Raw genomic sequence first — 21,702 nt, 5'->3', positions numbered from 1 at the left:
AGAAAAATTTGTACACTTCAATAAGATAAACAAATAGTCCCAACTTACTGAGTCAAATGCTGAACTTATATCAAGGCTGATGAGTGTCAAATCTTTCTTTTTTCTGTTTGCATAATCAATCAGAGTTAAAGTTCTCCTTATATTATCAAAAGTATTTCTATTTATAATAAAGCCTGTCTGATCTATATCTATTATACTTGGAATGATTGTCTTTAATCTGTCAACAAATATATTCATGAACATTTTATAGTCAACATTAAGTAATGAAATAGGTCTATATGAAGTGCATCTAGTTGGATCTTTATTGGGTTTCAAAATTGGTGAAATAAATGTGTATTGCCAGGATGGGGGAATTGACAATTCATTTTGAGCTGAAATGAAAACCTTATGTATTAATGAATAGGTACTCTTAGGAAGGATTTTATAAATCTCAGGAATAATACCATCATTACCTGGTGCTTTGTTTGATTTAAGTTTATTTATTTGTGTGATAACCTCTGTATATGAAATATTTTTATGTATTAATCTAGTCTGTTGTTTATTAAGTTTTTTGTTCATGTTTGTAATTATAAAGTTCTTTATTTTGTCTTTAGAATCCATATTAATGTTATTATGGTTAATATTATGAAAGTGATTTCTAAATTCATGTAATATTTCTGGTAAACTAGAGACATTCTTCTTTTTCCTTGGAGAGAAAATTTCTTTGATGTGATTTTGTTTATTCAGCCTTTTTGTTTTATTTTTAAGTCTATGTAAGTATTTGGGACTTATTGAGTAAGACAAAAATTTATATTTCTCTAATGTTATTTTGACTTTGTGACTTAAAATTTCTTTGTATTTCTCATTTAATTTATTTATTTCCTCAATGACTTTTTTGTCCATAATGTTTTCCTTATTATTATGTTTATATGAGTCTAATTTGTTTTGAATGTCTATTAATTCCCTGTCCCAAGATTTCCTTTTATTATTATACCATCTGATACTTTGTCCATATAAATATGATTTTAGAGCATCCCAAATGTAAATAATGGAGACGTCAGGTGTAGTGTTTAAGTCTAAGAAATGTTGCACCTCTGTAAGTATATAATCTTTATAATCTTTTAGTTGAGTTAGGTATGCTGGTATTCTTTTGATCTGAACATTATAAGTAATATTTACCATAAATTCAAAGACAATTGAATTATGATCTGATATAGGGCATGAAATGATCTTAGAATTAGTTAGGTCTGTTACCAGTTGGTTAGAAATAAAGACTCTATCTATTCTTGAATAAGTTTTATGTCTGTTAGAAAAAAAAGTATATGGTAATGATTTAGAATCTGTCTGATTATTAATATCATTCAAATGATATAAATTAATGAAATCCTTTAAATGCTTTGCATTGGATGTGATTTTCCTTTTTCCTATAGTAGTAGTATATTTTTCATGCAGGATACAGTTAAAATCTCCTGCTAAAATAATATCTCCTTTAGAAAATGATATAATCTTATTGAGATGGTGTTTCACTGTATTAGTGCCAATTCCTGGTATCCAGTATACATTAATCAATGTATATGTTTTCCCATTAATCTGTATTGTAACCAGGCAGAACATTCCTTTGTCATCTTTATATGACTTAATAGTTTTAGGTATGGGCATATTTTTGTTCCATAAGATAGCCACTCCTCTTTTTTTCTGTGTGTGTTCTGAGCTAACCAAGACTGTATATTTATTAGTGGCTAATTTATCTATATCTTTTTTCAGGAGATGTGTTTCCTGAAGGAATATTAAGTTGGCTCTATGCAGATTAATATATCTCATTAAACTTGCCCTTTTACATGGGTTATTCAATCCATTAATGTTTAAAGAAATTCCTTTTAAAGTTACCATTTAACTTTTATAAGCATATAAAACTTATAATCAGAATAGCATTTACTAAAGTAAGTATTATTATGTCTCCTCCTTTAGGTGTTCTATTAATTATAGCTGCATTTAGTGAAAATCTTATGGAATTTTGTGGGATTTTAACTTTTATTTGTAGTGACAATGAATTTATAAAATGTGATGTGGATGTCAAAACTATATACACATAACAATAATCAGGTGAAAATATTGTTTGGATTAAACAATGCATCCAGCCTGGAGTTAAAACTCCAACTTCGAGTAGCAAATACCACTCAAGTTATCCCCCTATCCTAAGCAGCAGTACTCCAGCTGCCACCAAATTAATTAAATACTAACTATTATTAACTAAAGTTAAACTCATTTATTTTGATTATCTATTATAGCAAGACTTAAACAATTTATATAACAGCTTCATATAATCATATAAAACTTTTATAATCAACTTAATAATGCTATGTACATCTATTCTATATAATGAGTTCATTATCATAATAGCATTCTAACAATCTTGAAAGTGGGAGCAGAGAAGAGAGAGAGAAAAAAAGAGAGGATACCCATTTGGCAGTTTAATAAAAATTTGTAATGATAGGTTCTTATTATATGTTTATGCTCATTTGAATTCAATAACATTTGTTATCTCAGGCTATTATGACTCAGACATTACTTACATTAGAGTATTCATATTTTCTGCCATAACAGTACTGTTAGTAGTTTTAAAACTTTAAACTACATGCACTAGAAGCTTCCTTCTCTTACTTATTCTTACCATTTAAATAAAAATGATTATTCTCAGTATATAAGATAAAAGAACATACTACAAAGCAATGTTGATACCAAGTTATGCATAAATCATTGTGATGAAAGCCAGCTATATCTTATATATCTGCACTGCATCTTTAAAATGTATCACATGACATTTTCTTCTGAAATAGAATCATAATAATGCACATACTTATTTATCTTAGTTAAAATAAATGCATTATAATATTATATATCCTTAAATTATAAGCATCTATATGCATTAAAGTGCAGCAATTATATAAGCTTTCAGAGTCGTATATGCATGTGTTTTAGCTTCTATGCATTCTAAATTATTTCATTTGCTTACTATGGCATATTAAGCCATTAAAAATCATTATAACTTTTACATTTTATATGTTACATCTTAAATAAGTAAATTATTATAAAGAAAAACTCACATTTTGTTGTCATAAAGTTCGTTTTTCATCACAATACCGATTTACAGCAGTTCTACTTCCTGAAACTGGTTTATTTCTTGAATTTGCGACGAGTCTGTGTGAAATCAGGGGTCAAAGTTCAAAATGGCTGCTTTCAGCTTCTCTGTGCATTTTCTGAATGTTGAAGCTTTTAAAACGGCTCGAGGACACTATTCACGAGGATACCTATAACTTAAATTGTCTCTTATAACATTCTGGCGGGAATTTTAATAAAAGTAAGTGACAAACATTCATTTTGAATGCAAATGGATTTATACAGTGTAAAACCTTCTCGAAGCACTTCACAAGTCATTGCAGTCTCTATGGCAGTGAAACCAAGCCTTCAATTATTTAACATAAACATTACTTATATTTATGTGTCCCATTTCATTTTCTCATTCAGAGTATGTTACAAACACATATCAGTATTATCAAAACCTTGTTACCTTAAAAAAAAAAAAAAAAAAAAAAAGTACCTACATAGATATTTACTTGCTGTTTGTTTTAATAAAGTAAAACCTGAGACATATTACTTACAACTGCTTTAGTTCTAGTCAACTGCAGTTATATCATGACATATTATTTACTATCATGTATTTAAGCAATTTAGTCATAGTATAATATATAGCAGTAATACTTAAACAGCATAAATAATTTTAAAGAGATAATAGATTATTTTTCCCCTTTTTTCCTTCTTTTCATCTTTCCCCCCTCCCTGCCCTCCCTCTCCCTCCCCTATGTGTTTAGTTTAAAGAGAATGCTATTATTTAAAATAAGAAAAGAAAGAAAATATATCATATTACTAACCTTAGGTCTCTTTGTCACAAAAGAGAAACAAGTTGATTTATATCAGGTTATTAGTTCCTCATGAAAGTTTGATTATTCATAAAACAAACTTCAGTTCTTGCACATTAAAATAACTTTGTACAAATCATTAAGCTATTTGTGGTTTTCTTGTAAATGCAGAAACTGTAATTAAAGAGTTCATAGAAATATAAAACATGTCATTTGTTTTTTAGTCTTTTTTGTTTCTCTGATGTCTTCCAAGAAGTTCCTGTTGCCATTCTTTTTAACGAAGGACTTGCCCATTCCATATCCTCTATTTTGTCGAATATTTTATTTTTTTAATATACAACAAAGCAGAGTCCAGGTCTTCAAAAATTCTAGGGCCATCAGGTAAAAAGATTTTTAGTTTGGAAGGAAATAAAAGATGAGTTTTGAACTGTGCTTTCTTAAGCTCTCTTATTAATGGTAAAAAGACCTTTCTTTTTGATATTACCAAAGAAGAATAGTCATTGTCAAAGCGCACAGTTGCTTCATTAATTTTTATAGGTGATTTAGCCCATGCAGATTTTAATACCATCTCCTTGACATAAGATGATAAAAATCTTACAATAACTAATCTAGGATACTTTTTATTTGTATTAAAAATGGATAAAGACCTATGGGCTCTTTCAATGCCAAAAGAAAATGCCTCTGACAGATCTAAAGTTTTGGGAAGCCAAGTATTTAAAAAAGATGTAATGTTATTACCTTCTATATTTTCTGGCAGTCCAAAAATCCTTATATTATTGCATCTGGATCTGTTTTCCAAGTCATCTAGTTTGGATTGAAGGTGCGTGTTTTGTTTCAATAAGAATTCAGTGTTTATTTCTTCTTCCTTAATTCTGTTGTCCATATCATTAAGTGTCTCTTCTATACCTGTTATCTGAGCTTTCTGATGTTGTAGATCTTGGTGTAGCACATCCATTTGTTTTATGTTTTTCTCTATAAAATTATCAGTTTTAACATCCAGTCTGTCCATTTTAGTTGTTAGTTGCTGTATAGTTGATAATAATGTCTGAAGCTCTTTCTTAATGCTGGAATCCTGACTGTTAGCCTTGCTGGGACACATTCTGAACAGAAGTGATGAGAGAGAAATTTCCAAAAAGATTTCTGACAGGAAAATTAGTTAAATTTTCTTTCTTTTTTGGATATTATTCAAGGTAATGATATTCCAAACATTTTTAGAAAGAAAATTATTCCATTAGTTGAATTTTGAAGTAATAATTTCCTGTTAATGTAGTTATGTTGGTGGAGCTGAAGAAATCTGCTGCTATCCTGTGTTCATCCTTGGCCACACCCCTAGGGAAGGTTTCTTTTAAGTGTCTCAGCATTAGATGGTCTATGTGTATGGTGAACAGTATGTGTGGAAGATGTAAGGATGTAATATGTGTGTTCTTAACAACATTGTTTGTAAGTGAGATTTTTACCTCCATTGAAGTTGTGTATGTTCATCTCTTGCATACTGTTAGCTTTTTTAAGGATTAAATGATTGTCTGAGAACATGAGACATTTGCTACACACAAAGAACAAGGGAATGGAAAGACACTGGGATGCAACTTTAATAAGGTATATCATAAGCAGAATATAAGACTACAAAAGAAAAACTGGAATATAAACAAGTGTAAAAGCACCGAGATATCAGTTTTGGCGAAGCCTTTACAAATACTGTCATTACTGTAATTCTACCACTGTCCAAGGTATCAGACTATGCAGAAATTTACCAGTAACACTGTTTATGGAAAAATGCAATAATAAATGACTAAATGACCCTCATATCTAGCAGTAGCTCACAGTTCTGCCACAACTGTAAATGAACCTACAAGACTAAGGCACCAGACAGGATTCAAAATATAAGCAGCTAGCTTTTACAATTTATTTATTTATTTATTTATTTGCATTTGTTTAACCAGGATAGTCCATTGGGCTAAAGAACCCGTTTTCAATGGAGTCCTGGGAGAAAAGGTTATTTTACTTATGGAGATTGAAGTACAGTATAATGTATATACACAAGCAAATTAAGCTGCTAGACTAAAGCCCCAGAACAAACTAAAAAATTCAAAAAAAAATGTTTGGCTAAAATATGTAAAAAAAGACAAGCGCAAAAAAAGTATCACCAAGGCCACTTTGATTGCAATTTAAAATATTTAAGCAGAAGTGAAATAAAAGTTTTTGTTCTCTTTCCTTTTTGTTGAAAGGCTTTTTACTCACAGTTCAAGGCTTTCCATGCCTCTGTAAGCCTTGCATAAAATACCCTGGTTGGATGTATCTTTGTGCAGGATAAAGCAGCCTTGCTAGAGAGGAATACAATAAAAAAAGTCAATATTGAAAATCCAAGCTGCAAGAAGTTACAGGTCAATGACCCATGGTATATTAGAATTTCAGAAACTTTAACTTAATGTCTCAGTGGGCTGGGGTAGATACAAAGAATGGGGAAGAAAAATGCACTGGAATGCAACTTTAAGCTGGTAAATGATAAACAGAATATAAGACTCTAGCAGAAAAACAGGAATATAAGCAAATGTAAAAGCAATGAAGCACCAATTTTGTATCAGACTTTAAAAATACTCTCACTATTGCAATTCCACTACTATCTAAGGCACCAGACTATGCAGAACTTTACCAGTAACAGTGTTTATGGGAAAAATGCAGTAATAAATGACTAAATTAAGCTCAAATTTGACAGTAGTACACAGTTCTGTCAGAACTGTGAATGAACCTACAAGACTAAGGCCACAAACAGGATTCAAAATACAAGCAGCTATCTTTTACAAGTAATTATACTTATGGAGGCAGAAGTTCAGTATAATGTATAATATATATATATATATATATATATATATATATATATATATATATATATATACACAATCTTTCTACAACGGCAAATGAAGGTACAAGACTAAAGTCCCAGAACAAACTAAAAAATGCAAGCAATTTTTTTTTTTGACTAAACATGAAAAAATCTGAAAAGTACAATAAAGTACCATCAAACATATCACTCTAACTGCAATTTAAAATATTTGCGCAGAAGTGAAATAAAAGTGTTTTTTTCCTCTTTCTTTTTGTTGAAAAGCTTGTCAGTCACAGTTCAGGGCTTTCAACACCACTCCAAGTCTTGCATAATTAGAGGATTAATTTGCTTTATAATTTCTTGGATTTCATGACATTGCTTCAATTGGCAGATTTCAGTTCATGCAGTTTTTCAGCTGTGACTGATATTTGTGTTACAGCCCATAGAACTTCAGTCTTTTTACAGCAGATCTAAATGCAGTCAGTTAACTCATTTAATCCCAAAGAGTAGGAGGCTATGTTAACATCTTTGTTTCCTGAGATCTTTTAAGCACGGAAGCCATTTGCTTCCCAACAGCTTTTCTCCAAAATCTTCTACCGAAAGCACACTTCATTAGATTTATATCTGATAAATGGTGTGAGTTACAAAAAAATGTAAAACATGACATCACTTGCTAGACAATGGGCTATACCCTGGTGTTAGTATGAAAGATCTACCTGTAGATGTTGATTTTATACTGCAGATGTACGAACGAAAAACGTATTTATTTGCCAAAAAATAATAGTGTTATAGCCAGATAAAGTGTTGTATCTCTGTAAGTGTGCAAGACAGATCCAAGAATTGTTCACCTGTTCAAGAGCTTTCCAATGATGCATGGCAAGAGGGAATGGCATTCTGCTGTTTTGTGATATTGCTGCATCTGTGCAAATTATGCATAGAATAACTTCAAAATATTTAAAAACAATATTAATCTACAAATTTGTTTGTGTTAGATGGCAAGTATCAGTAGTGACATTGTATGCCTTTATATTTTGTATTAGATGGCATCATTTGTTCACCTGTTGGGCACACAGCTTTTATGAAATTAATGCAGTTATGAAAATATAAGAAAAAAATTATAACTGCTTTACTAAAAAAAAAATAAATCTCAGGATGTCTTTACATTGCCTAGTGTATTTTAATGTCATTTGTTAGTAACACCCACTGCTTGAACACATAACCCCCAAAATGATAGCATCGCACACTATCTTTGCATTATTAATGTAAATGTGAAATGTATTTTTTCATAACATTTTGCAAATTTTCCTTAATAAAGCCATCTCTATATACCCCATGTTGATCAATTCACTGCGTGTGCTTAGCAAATCATGTTAGTTTGCAGATGCCACCTTTGCTGTCTTCGTTTACTATGCATGTACCACTATCAGGACTTAAGAAATTACTATGACAACAACAACAGGCATACTCATTTCAGTTGTGCAGGGAAGTCTCTTGTAAATGTGAGTATACTCCTACAGGATACACAGGAACTCTGCTTTCCTGTTGACTATACTTTTGTAGGAAGCAATGAGTTAAATAGGCTCTACACAACATTTATTTATTTATTTTGCATTTGATTACCTGGAAAGTCCGACTGGACATATGTCCTTTTTCAGCGGAGGCCTGGGGAGAAAAGCTGCACATATAACACAGATTAATAAAGTACAATTTCCAGGTACAGAAGGATAACACTATACATTTTTCATCAAATAAAACTAGGATAATAATACTTTAAACTGTATCATATCAGCAATATCTATTAACTTTAATGGTTTGAATTGCATTTTTATGTAATACTTTTGTTGCATTAGAGCATTCTTTGTAATCTAGCTGGTGTTTTATATACAGATTTCTTGAAAATGCTTTCTAGGGTTTTGAGATCTGACTCAACATTAATGCTTCTCATACAGAATTATGAAACTTCAGACAACCAAACAATATAGACTGCATTTCTTTTTATGTCTGTGTGTTTCAGGTCTGTGTTAGGCGCATAGGCAAGTATCACTTCTACTAGTCCTTTCTGGCTTGCATCTATCTGTAAGGCATTTGGCAAAGGATGCATCATAATACTTTAGCACCGTACAATACTTAGCAGCCTCATCAGTTGTTTAGTACCTAAAAATTCTAGCTTGGCCCTCTGACAATCTCCTGACTGCAACACTCTTAGGTACTTTTCTTAGAAATCCATTTGTTGAGATCCTATGGGTCTATGCAATTTATTGTAATCTTCTTAACTACATTGACCTTGCTGTTGACTTATGCTGACTTATTCAGTACACTGTATATGTGTGACTATTACACAAACTGATACCCTGCATTCTTGCATTTAAGAGCCTTCTCTATATTCTTATTTTAAAGAGCAATATGCATGCTGCATGCAGAGGTTTAAATATTAGACATTTTGTCTAACTTGCATAATTCTTAGGAGATGCATTGCTAATGTACGCATAGGTATTTCTGTACTGATGGTTTGTTTGATTCTACAGTATAAATATTTTGATGTTGCAACTGCAATGATGTGAGGTATTGCCAGGAATGCCAGGAGAAGTGGGGTAGTGGATGTGCAACATATGCCCTATAGCTAGCTGGAGTTTTGCAAAGAATTATATGTCATTTGTAAATCAAACTGATTTCTACAAATGCTTGTGTTGAAAATGTATTTGTAAAGCTGCTTGTGTTAAAAATGTACCAATGTGCTGGACAGAATACAAATGCACCTGTATGTCAGACTGTATTGTAACTGTTGAAATGAATATATTGTAACAGAGGACACTATAACAGAAGAGGTTCATCTTAGTCCAGCTAACTTTGAAAATAGTCTGAAATTAAATTATCTGGTTTAGGCTATAAACATTGTATCTTATAGTTCTTATTGCAGCCAGAGATGAAATGTCTGTGAAAACCAGGACTAGGAATCTTACTGTATTGTCCCCAGGGGTGAAGTAATTGCTATCCTGGAAGGGTGGACATTTTGAAATGGTTTTAGAGATTCCAGATGATATAACACATCTCAGCATTGAAATGGTTTTATAATTTCCAGATGCTATAACACATCACAGCAAAGCTCTATCTGTGTGTATATTAACACACATGTGCCAAATTCTACTTCAGTTTCTAGCAAAGGGGGGTAGTGCATGAACCAGAAGTCAGATGACCAGATGTATGTTATAGCATTCTGGAATCCAGCACTGAAATGATGCTGTAATACTAGATGAGACAGAAGCCTCAGAGCAGTCTGTTTTTGAAACCTGACCAAGAAGGAAGACCACTCACCTCTTCATCTTTCCCTGTTTTAGTAAGTAACCAGGGAATAGTAATTCTTTAGATTAGTCAGGAAAATATAGTGAATTAGTTAAGTGCTGTTTTTATGTATCTGTGGGAATCTCTCCATCTGTGTTATTTTAAATATTTCCCGTGATTGAAACTCTGGGGTTTATTGCAAATATATATTTAGTATTTGTATGTTCTTTTATTATTAAATATATTTAAACTTTTCATTGTGGCTAGTCTTTTGGAGAATATTTTAACCTTTGAGAGTACTCATATTTATTTTGTGACACTGTTTGCTCCTGTCACAGCAACTTCCTGAAAAATGGTTACTGTCTCTACATGTTCTACAAACTTTATTTTTAGCTTTATATTGCATTTAGCATACCTCTGGTGATATTGCTTATGCTTTGTGGGGTTCCTTGCTAGTTGTTTGTTGCCAGGCATCATTTTGATGATCACTCCATCACAGAGTTGCTATCATTGGAACAAGTCAAAAGCCAAACCTCTTGCTCCACCACATTCCTGACATAGGTTGCATGTATCCCACCTTTCTCCACCTTTGTCCCGTATACTCCACATCCTCACCACACCCATTCATGACATAAGTCAGCATGTATTCTCATCATTGTAGGATGTGGAAGGTTGTTTTTTCCTGTGGTTACAATCTCACTCCATCAAAGCAACGCTTTCAACAAAGCTGACTTCTGGAAAGAGAGACTTTACAATGTTAAGTCACTTATAGATTAACAGATCAGTGTTAACATTTCTGAATAGCATAAAAAATAACAGATAGGTGACAACTCTCCCTGGCTGCCCGCATTTTCACTTATTTAATTAGCTTCTAGACTTTATTTTCAATTTATTTTCAGAGGAGCAGTGTTAATCCTACATCTAAATCATCAGTCATGGATTTGAACTGATCATTTGACAATTTAGTCACATGATATGCATATATGGCTTTTCTAATACCAAGTCATATTCATTTAATAATTTTCAGTCTGAACTATGTCTTATCCCAGAAACAATTCCACCTCTAATAAAGGTATCACACGGTTATCTCAATTCACAGTCATGCAGATTGTGTTTCAGCTCTGTATCATATGCATTAATATTTGATTTCTGGTGAAAAATAAATGTCTTACATAGTACAGATTCTGTTTTTCTCACAGTATACCTGAAGTTTACTTTTCAGTTTTGCCAGATTATCTCTCTCCTCTTTCTTTATAGAAAATGTATTAAATATCTTGAGAACTTCATTGCCTAGAAACATAACACACTGGACATTCCCTGTCTTGTCTTTGAAACTACTCACAATAAGCTAGAGTTTAAACATTTGAGTGTAAGATTTCCAGTTCTCTGCCAGGTTCATCTACAGCTTCAAGGTCATTGGTGTTTTGATGGTTGCTATGTTGAGTCAAAAAGTGAAGAAACTTCTTCACAAAAATTGAAAAAATTTACTTTAGTGCACTAAGTTAGTAAAATATATATTTTTCAGTGCACTGTAACAAATTTATCTCTGTGGTAAAATAAAGTACTGTGGCAGTTTTCCCAATGAAGTGTGAAAATATAACTCATATAGAAATAGTGTCCACAGAAAAAACACAGAACATGTGTTAAAATGAATTGTATGGCTTTTCTATGCTTGGTAAGGAAAATGAAATAAATTATTACTTTTAGCAACCTGTCAGATCTACAGTAGAATAGACTTTGTATCAGGCTGAGGCATGGAGTCCTTAGGAAACTTGAATATAGACAAATGAGCAACTTCTTCATTAAGCCTTTACTCATAGGGTCTGGGATCCCCCAGACACATGACTCACAGCCCAGACTACCGCAAGTAGTCTTCAAGGGCTTTATTGACTTTCAAAGCCACTAAAACACTTTGCTGTTTTCTTTTCTTCTGTAATGAGTATTTCATGGATTGCATAAAGCTCCATGGACTATAAAGAATTATGAGTGGGGAGTGGAGCCTAGCTGGCCAACTGAGAGAAGTGAATTTTGAGAATTCCATAAACTAGTACAATAATATAGGAAACATTTACTATTTTCAAGTTTAAAACATTATAAATCTATAGATAAACTACTAAACTACATAAATATCAATTTTGGTGGAGATATACAAAACTTTTCTTGTCAAGCAACTTAGAGATATAGTAAGTCACTGAATATGAACAACTCAAGGAATTAGAAAGCCATGGTGGTGCACCGGTAGGGTTGTTGCCTCACAGCAAGAGGTTCTCCCGTTTGATTCTCGGGCTGGAGTGCCTTCTGTGTGGAGTCTGCATGTCCTCGCTGTGGTCGAGTGGTGTTCGAAAGACATGCGTACAATGGGCGTGCCTTCATTGAAGGTTGGGTGTCGAGCTGGCACCTCGGTACCCGTAAAAAATCTACTGCCAATCATTATCGGACCAGAGTTCCGCTGTGGCAACCCCTAACCGAAAAGCCGAAAGAAAAACAACAACGACAACATGCTGCTTTGAAAAAGAACTGCAATTGATGACATCTACCTTACAGGAACTATCTTTGAAGATGGATGGCTTTAAAAATGACTTAGAAAACCTCAAGTTAAATTCTCAAAAACAGACTGATACTCTTAAGGAACTATTACAGCAACACCAAATTACAAAAATAACAAATATAGAGACTTCTCTAAATGACATTGAAGGGAGACTCAAAGAGGAAGAATTCCAAAAAGAATTTCTGCTTAAACAGAATACATGGCCGCTTAACAAAATAGATGACTTAGAAAACTGGGAAAGGAGAAACAACATAAGGATTTTTGATCTACCTGAAAACATTGAAGGAGAAGACATTATTTCATTCTTAACAACCTGGATTCCTGAATTTTTAGACTTGAAAAAGGGACTTTCATTTGAAATTGAAAGGGCGCATAGAGCACTGAAGAAACTTGCTTCTAACTCAACAAATACTCCACCTAGATCCATAGTTATAAAATTTCTTTCATTTCTGGACAAGGAACTAATATTAACATCTGCTTGGAGAAAAATCACCCTTAAAATACAATCAAAGCCTAATAAGGTTTGACTGATTATTCTTCCAGAATACTAGAACAAAGGAAAAAAGTCTGGCCAATAATAAAACTGTTGAAACAAAACAACATTAAAGTACAGCTGGCTTTTCAAGCCAAGATAAAAATACTTTTGCCAATGAGATGAGAACATTTAATGACTTAGAAAATGCTACTATATTAATCAAAAACAACAACATAGTATCTATCCGAGAAGAAATGGAATGGATAGCCCCTACTCTTAAAAGAATAAAAGAAACAAATCATTGGACTGATGCTAGAAAGAAGAAACAAAAAACTGATTCCAAGATAGCTGTCCCAAAAAAATAACTTACAACTACATCTCTCAAAGTATCAGCTGATATGGTACATCACTTGTCATCTGTTCTTACTTGAAAACAATAAGGAGGGTTTCTTAAACAACTGAGAAACCGTAATGATTTATTCAGAATGTTCAAAAAGAGTCCAATAATTCTTCACAAACAAAGGTAGGTCAAGATGGGTTACTATTTACATTATATATAAGCCAAATAAAGCAACATATAATACAAATATAGAAGTTTCTATTCCCCTACTTGAACTCAATGAATACTTATCTTGTTCATTTTTCATTTATTTTACTTATAATAATTTAAGTAATTAATTAACTAATTCAGCAAGGTACCATTCATTAGAGTTCAGACTCAAAGTAACAAATGAACATCATATACAATAGCAGCAACAGTAGAGTGTTTTGAAAAAAAATGCTGTCATGGAGACTAATGCCTTCTTCAGTTAAAGTATGATTTAGAAATGTCATATATATCTTGGTTAAATAATAGTAGCAAGCTCTTAGTATAAATGTCATCATTATTCTGTCTAAATATAGTTAATATCAATTAGGCAGGTATAACAACTATGAGTGCTGTTTGATCAATCCTGATATGGTGTGCGTGGACGCAGCTGTGTCTGGCAGCTAGTACAAATGATATTATTATTCTGTCTAAACATAGTTATTATCAATTATGGCAGGTATCATAGCTTCGAGTGCTGTTTGATCAATCCTGATATGGTGTGCGTGGATGCAGCCGTATCTGGCAGCTAGTACAAATGTCATTATTATTCTGTCTAAACATAGTTAATATCAATTATGGCAGGTATCATAGCTTTGAGTGCTGTTTGATTAAGCCTGACATGGTGTGTGTGGATGTAGCTGTGTCTGGCAGCTGTTGTATGTTGGTGTTTTCGTATCCAGGAAGCTGTGAGTTGCAGCTTGTGATTGAGGTTTACTGATGCTTGTGTATTAGGAAGAGACATTTGATGTTTTAGCCTGGATCCAGGGAAAGGGGGTTGATAAAACTGTGATTTGGGATATTTTGGCAGAGAATTGTTTGTACATCTGCTGAGTGAGAGGTGGGAAGGCTGTAAAAATGTGTTATCTCTTGTTGTGGTGCCTCGTTGTGAGTTTTTTTTTTTTATCTGTTTGCTGTGAGTTCTTTTCCTGGCTGCTGCCTCACTGAAAGGGAGGGAATTTAGGCTTGAAGTTGCAGTGAAGTGAAGCCTTGCTTCAGGTGCATCACGAGCCTCTGGTATGCTGTACACAGACACACTAACAGAAACAGATGCTCCCCGGTTGCTATGATAATGGAGACAGAGTGATGATAATGCTTAACGGCTCCGAGGAGCCTCCGAGATGATTCTCTGCAATGAAGATTTTGGTTTAAAAAATATATATATATAATAAAAGGGCTGTTTTAAACCACATGTACACAGATTGATGGTCTCCCAACACTTCATTTAGCTCATTAAGTTGATTCTTGATTAACAAAATATTAATAATAATAAGCACAATTTTATATTTAAAATGTATTTTGGTCCAAACACATTAAGGACTTACATAAGAGTGGAAGTCTGAGTTATTGTGAATGACTAAGAGCACTTGGTCTTGTGCAGTACCCTTTGCAGTGGTCTGGGAGGTGAGCTTGCTCGGACGTGTTGGACATATGGAGATAGCTGATTCTAGGGGTGTTTGGGGTTGCCGGGAAGTGCTAGAGAGTCTTCAGATTTCCTTCATGGAAATATATGTGGGAATGGAAGGTGTGTTGAATGGTTTATTGGCAGAGTGGCCCCTGCATGGAACAGGCTGGTAAAATGGAACAGGGCAAATATTGGTTTGGATATTTTAAGAACAGCCTGGAAACACACCACATGAACTAGTGAATGGTATTCTGGCAAAACTGGATGGGCATTGTTGCCCATGCTTGAAGTACTGATATGTGTGTATGTAAGGATGGAAATATACTTATAACAAATAAGAAACTAGAAGGGTCTCATAATTTAAAATCTATGGACTATATAAACATGCTTGGAAGGAGCTAATAATAAGAATAAGCATTACAGTTTGTGGTCTCTCAAATAACTAAACAACAGTCAAAAAAAACACACACACAATAGTTATGTAATGTATGATTTTAGTAAATCTAGACCTAAAATATATAAATGTCATATAAGATGAAGCAGTCTGCTGAATTTAGATATTAAAGACAGGATTTAATAACACGGGCTTGTGTATAATAACACTACTGTTTTAACTTGTCATAAATGACATACACTATATTGAACATCAAGGGGAAGCATAATGATTTTCTCATATAAGTAAATGTGCATAAGAAGTCATGTCATATAATTGCTTTAACTTGAATTGTGGTTTTGTAACCCATCTTGACCATACATAATACTTAAGCTGTTACCAAGGTAACTAATGTTTTATACATGACATCAAAATGACACAGTTATTCAAGGGAAACAATAGAAGCCTGAACTAGGAATGTCACAGAATTTAACAATCACATTCTGAACAAATAGTATTAAATTGACAATAATCATTCAGTTTAACCTTTGCTGATTATACAAAATAGAATGTTGCCATTTAAATCTAAAAACCTTTAGTATATGCCATAAAATGGCAATTTATGAATATGGAAAGGGAACTTGTAATCATTAATCACAATAAATGAATTTGTTGTTTTTAACCTATAATTTCACTCATTTTATAATAAGAAATGACAGATATGAAAATTCTTATGTGTAGGAAATGGGGGGAAGAAGGATGCACTGATAATTAAAATGCCCTAACTTTTCTCAATGTTCACATAAAACAAATTTGCTGCTTTAAGTAAGCCAGCAACAAACAAAGTGATTACTTAAATGCTGGCAATCAATGAAATATAACTTCTGACATATCCAGTAAAATACATTTTATTATAAACATTAGGTATAACTATTATTACCATCTGTTTATATTAAGTAATACATTTTGAAACACTTCATCAATAAGGGTGAATATGTTAAATAACTGTGTGTTATAATCTTTTACTGAGGTTTTATATATGATACATCCTACTTTACTATGATTGAATTGCTTGTCATCTATCTTTCATTTAAACATTAATTGCTTATACAATAAGTAAACATTTATATTATATTAGAATTCTGTCTAATCTACAATAGTACTATATCTGTTCAAAATAATATAAACATTGCTTATTCCTATTACAAATATTCTCCATATGATAATTCAATTTATGGAGCTCAGATGTTCTGGATTGTCAAGGTATGACTGATAATCTGATGGATTTAGGTTTATCCATCAGATTAGGAATGATTTTCATTCCATGGCTAGTGCAGATCTTAGTTTTGTTAAGATTTATTAATTTAAATTTGTTATTTCACAAAAACATTTTTAGTATGCCTGACCAAAACATTACTTTATTGGTAAACACTCAAAGTATAAAACTGATAATTTCCTTTAAAAGCTCAAACATATACTTTATAGTTATCAGAGGAAAATGTTTAATAGTCACAATAAAACAAAAAATACATACTCTAAATAACTTAAGAAGGATTTACCTTTATTATCTTTAAATACAAATAGCTTAAGCAATCCTAGCAAGAGATCAAATCTACTGAAATATTTAAAACTGAACAAAGCACAAATTGTCTTCCTTCAAGAAACTAATTTCAAAACAAATGACAGTTACAAATGGAATCCTAAGGAATATATGATATTGGCACAATCCACTTATAAAACAAAGACAAAAGGGGTAACGATTTTATGGAAACATAAAACAAAGATAAAAGGGTTAACAATTTTATGGAAAACAAATATGATTAACCCAGAAATCATTTATAAGTATGAAGATAAGGAAGACCTTATGGCATCTTATTATCGATAAAATATACATCCTTTACACAATACTGGAAAGTTTTTAATTGGAAATGTTTCCACAGAGCATTCTTAACTCCAGACAGAATCAGTAAAATTTGTTTTTCCATAAAAGGAATATGTTGGAGATGTGAGCAAGTACACCATGCAGATTGGAACCACATTTTCTTTGATTGTATTAAAATTAAGCCATTATGGAATGGTATTAATAACTTTCTGCAAGCTTTATTTAATTAATCATTTTATTTAACTAAAGCTCTTGTATTATTAAATGTGAATGAAGGTCCTCATTTGAATAGGTCAAACATGTATCTAGTATGGACTATACTTGTAATTTCAAGGAAGTGTATAACAAGAAGATGGAATACAAACACAATACCAACTTTGGAAGACTTCTACAGTCTATTGAAGACCACAGCATTATTGGAAATTAAAATTAAAGGACTAAGAATTTATCCAAAGTCATTTATCAACAACCCTTGGGGAAAAGTCTTATTGTTGATTGACACTATACAATAACTGATCAGCCACTCTGATAATAGATTGGACGTACTTATAAAGTAACTGTATACATTAAGATCTGTTATAGTGTCAGGCTAATGTAAATATTGTACATAGCTATTTAAGATGTTATGTATAAATACTATAGAATTCATTCAAATGTATTTGAAAAATAAAAAAAAAAATTGAGAAAAAAGAATTATGAGTGGGTCACTAATTGTAACAGATTTATTATGTGTTCATGACATGGATGCCAAGATTCGGCTATCATACTTCGCTCTCCAGGTGAATTTCCTGGCATCCATGTCTTGAACATGTAATAAATTGGTTACAGTCAGAGACCTGATCATAATCCTTTATGTTTTAAATGTTTTTGAAAATGTTTCAGAATGATGAAGGGTTTAATATGTTTATGACAGTGTTACACAAAAAAATATTTTTGTTAAGCTCAGACAGACTAGAAACTAATTTAACACCCTTATCTAAAAAAAGGTAATTTCAGAAGTGCAGGTCCCCCTAATGCTACATTGTAGTGTCAGAAATGGAATATGACTCAAACTTGGTGAGGGTATAATAGTGTTAATCTTCAATCTTTCTGGACATCAAAGGGGAGTGTAAAACCTACTGACTCTAACATTAAAAAAATAGCTCAAAAGCTCCAGCTCTTCTCTTCTCCAAGTTACTGGACAAATATAACTCCCACATTATCATGCTATTTTCACAAAGATACATAGGTCCTGAGCTCTAGAAACTTAACTAGTCTAAAAACATTACTGGACCTTTCTTGTGTTTATCCTGCTTAACAATCCCAAATAGCAGGATCAAATAAACAAAATTAGCAGTAGTATTTCATGTCATGTTATTCAAGCAACATATTTGCTTAACAGTGATCAGACCTTGGTGAAACAGAAATAAATGCTTTTATGCTGTTAATCTAAGTTAAAAATAAAAAAGTGTTACTTCTACTACAACTGTAAATAGATGAGCAGAAAAATTTGCTTCAACCTAGCATCACTTTTGTAGTTTTCAGTCTTGTGTTCCACTGTTTCCTGGAAGTATTTGACTGATTGATCAATTTATTTATTTAGTTTTTTTGTACTCTTCATGCTTGAGTTCCTGACCAACCCAACCAAATATCCTTTAATAACTTTTGACTGCAATATCATAAATATGCAAATTGCTGTTTTTTAAATCTGTTAAGTAGGTAGACCTCTTAGATACAAAAACCTCCTTTCTGTGGTTACTCAGAAGCACCACCTTCTTCATGACTTATACAGCATTACACATTAGACAAATGGAGAGTGTGAAAATCAAACCTAGGAATACCAAATGATAGTCTATGAGAGCAGGCAGACCTTATGTAATTAAAATGATTTAGTCCTACAGACTCCCTCTCTTCATCTCACCTTACATTGTCATAAAACATCTAAATGTAAACAAATATGGTTTCTATCCAGAATATACCCACTATTTCTGTTTGGGGCAATGCAGCTACTAGTGTACAACTTTGCCTAGTGTAGCTCTAGTGCTGTTCTCCTTCCATCACAAAATCACTAGCTCAAATCCCCTCCACTGAAAATGAATGGCACATCAATTTTTGGATTTCTGATCATAATAATTCCCCATTATCATACAATAAGAGTCTGCTGAGATCTGTTCTAGCAGCTGTCAAAACATCATGTTACTACACTGCAGTGTGTTCTGTTATCTACTGATAAATCAAGGGATAATGTTTAGTCTTGGACTCTTCGTATGACCTTGAATCAAAATATTAGTGAGTCATAGTATGTAGAAAGAAAGTGAGGAAACTGGCATATTGCTGATTTAGATGCAGGACCAAAATATGAAGTTGTATTGCAAGTATCCCCTAACCCCTCTATGTTGGTGGGAAGGAGGCTGCAAACACCCACCTAACTACTTAAATACTGCAACTCTAAGGCTGCACAATTCATTAAAGAAGGAAAAGCCTTGCCTCTGCAGTTGTGCTATTGCAGTGCTGTAATGTTAAGTTGTAGCAGTGTGTGTGTGAAAACAACTTTGACTTGTTTGCATACATCCAGTTCAGCAGACTACAGACTCCTATTTGTCTGTTTTGGTGAAATGAGATTTATTGGTCATTGATTCAGTGAGGTGTCATGCTCTTCTTCCTTACTATGGTAAGGTTAGGCCAAGTGCTGGTTCATTGTCTAGAAATAACTCTAACAGTTAGACTCCCCTGAGGACGACATTTGTTAACTTAATTATGGGATAAAATAAGTCCCAGAAATGCTTGGAGTATAAGTACATGACACTACTAGGTTTTCATGCATGGTTTACAATGCATCATTTTGCAGTACACACTTTCTCATTGTTATGTCTGAAGCCTTGTGTGTTCTCTTCTGAGTATGACTTAGAAGCCTATTTTGTTTATCACTAAGAAGTGAACAACAAATAAATGGATTAATCACTGTGTTTGTTGTTTCTGAAGCTGTAATGTCATAATTAGTGATGTAGATACTTGAAACTTTTGGGAACAATGCAGCGATCACTTCCATGTCTCTAGGATGCACTAACTGGCTGGTGATCAAACGACTGCTGTCAGAGACCCAAATACAATGAGCCACGTTATGATACACAACACTACACAGCAGACAGCACTTCAACAGAAGCTGTGCTGGTTGGAGAGTTCATCCTGAACGTTATAGAAATAAATGAGGGCTGCAAATCATCCTGTTAAGTGTTACACTAATTCTTTCAGCTGATTTTGTCACTAGATTAACAATATAATGTCATGAGGACTCCACACTTGAGTGGGTCCTCAACCAACATACACTTGATTCCAAACAGTCTGATAGTTTAATACAGAAGGTTAACATTGTGAGTTTCAGCCTGTAGTCAGGGGTTTATTCCTTGTTCTCCTTTTGTATATTGTGCAGCACTAAATGAGTTATTTAATCAGATGGTGCTCCTGGGTCACTCCAGAAACAGGCAGTTTTGTTCAGCAGGTTTCACTTACATATGTCAGACCCCATATTAATTTACATGCATTTCTGGTGAATGTGATACAAATCTGGTTTAAATGGGTGTGTGATAGTTTGGGACCTGCATATAACTGGATAATATCACAACTAAATATTTAATTCTTGCTAGAAACAAAGCCTGGATGAAATAGCAGGCAGTGACAGAGTCACAATCCAAGTTACAAAATCCAAAGCACCAAAAGGCTTTTTAAAAAAAATCAGTAAGTATGATGTTTCTAAGTTTATTCATAATGTTAATATGTGTATGTACAATTTGCAGGTTATGAACGACATCTCTATTGACACATTTGACTGTCTTAGGGTTCCTTGTCCCACTGTCCCCACATTACATGGTCTACCTAAAATTAAAAAAAAGTCCCTTTCCATTCCACCAATGAGGCCTATTATATCTGGTAGGGGTTGGATTACTTAAGCTATATCTTTATATTTACAAAATATATTAAGTAAATATTTAATTCACGTCAAAACCTTCATTAGGGACTTGGGAGATTTTTTACTTCAATGTTTTGAATGGTTTAAGATTAATTCAAGTTATGACTTTACATTTGTTACTCTCAATATCAACTCTCTTTTTACTGTAATTCTTAACCCATATGGAATAGATATGATTAGGCAACTTTTATGTACTGAAGGTTCACTCAAAGGAAGAGAAATTGAAACCTTATGTGACTTATTAGAGGCTGTTTTTGTCAACAATATTTTTATGTTTGATGGGCAGTTTTATCATCAAATAGCTGTGTAACAATGGGCAGTCCCATTGCTAACACCTACGCTAACCTCACCTTAAGCAATGGGAGGAAATGTATGTTTATAATGGCCCTGATAATTTTAAACAAAACGTTGTCTTTTTAATCTGGCGAGGCTCGAAGGATGAAATGAATGATTTTATTATATATTTGAATCAAACTACAGAGTTTTTAGGT

The sequence above is a fragment of the Protopterus annectens genome, chromosome 12.part0 (assembly GCF_019279795.1).
Source record: "Protopterus annectens isolate FY-2018-M chromosome 12.part0, PAN1.0, whole genome shotgun sequence".
Taxonomy (NCBI): domain Eukaryota; kingdom Metazoa; phylum Chordata; order Ceratodontiformes; family Protopteridae; genus Protopterus; species Protopterus annectens.
The sequence above is the reverse complement of the archived record's forward strand: the minus strand, read 5'-3'. Positions refer to the sequence as shown.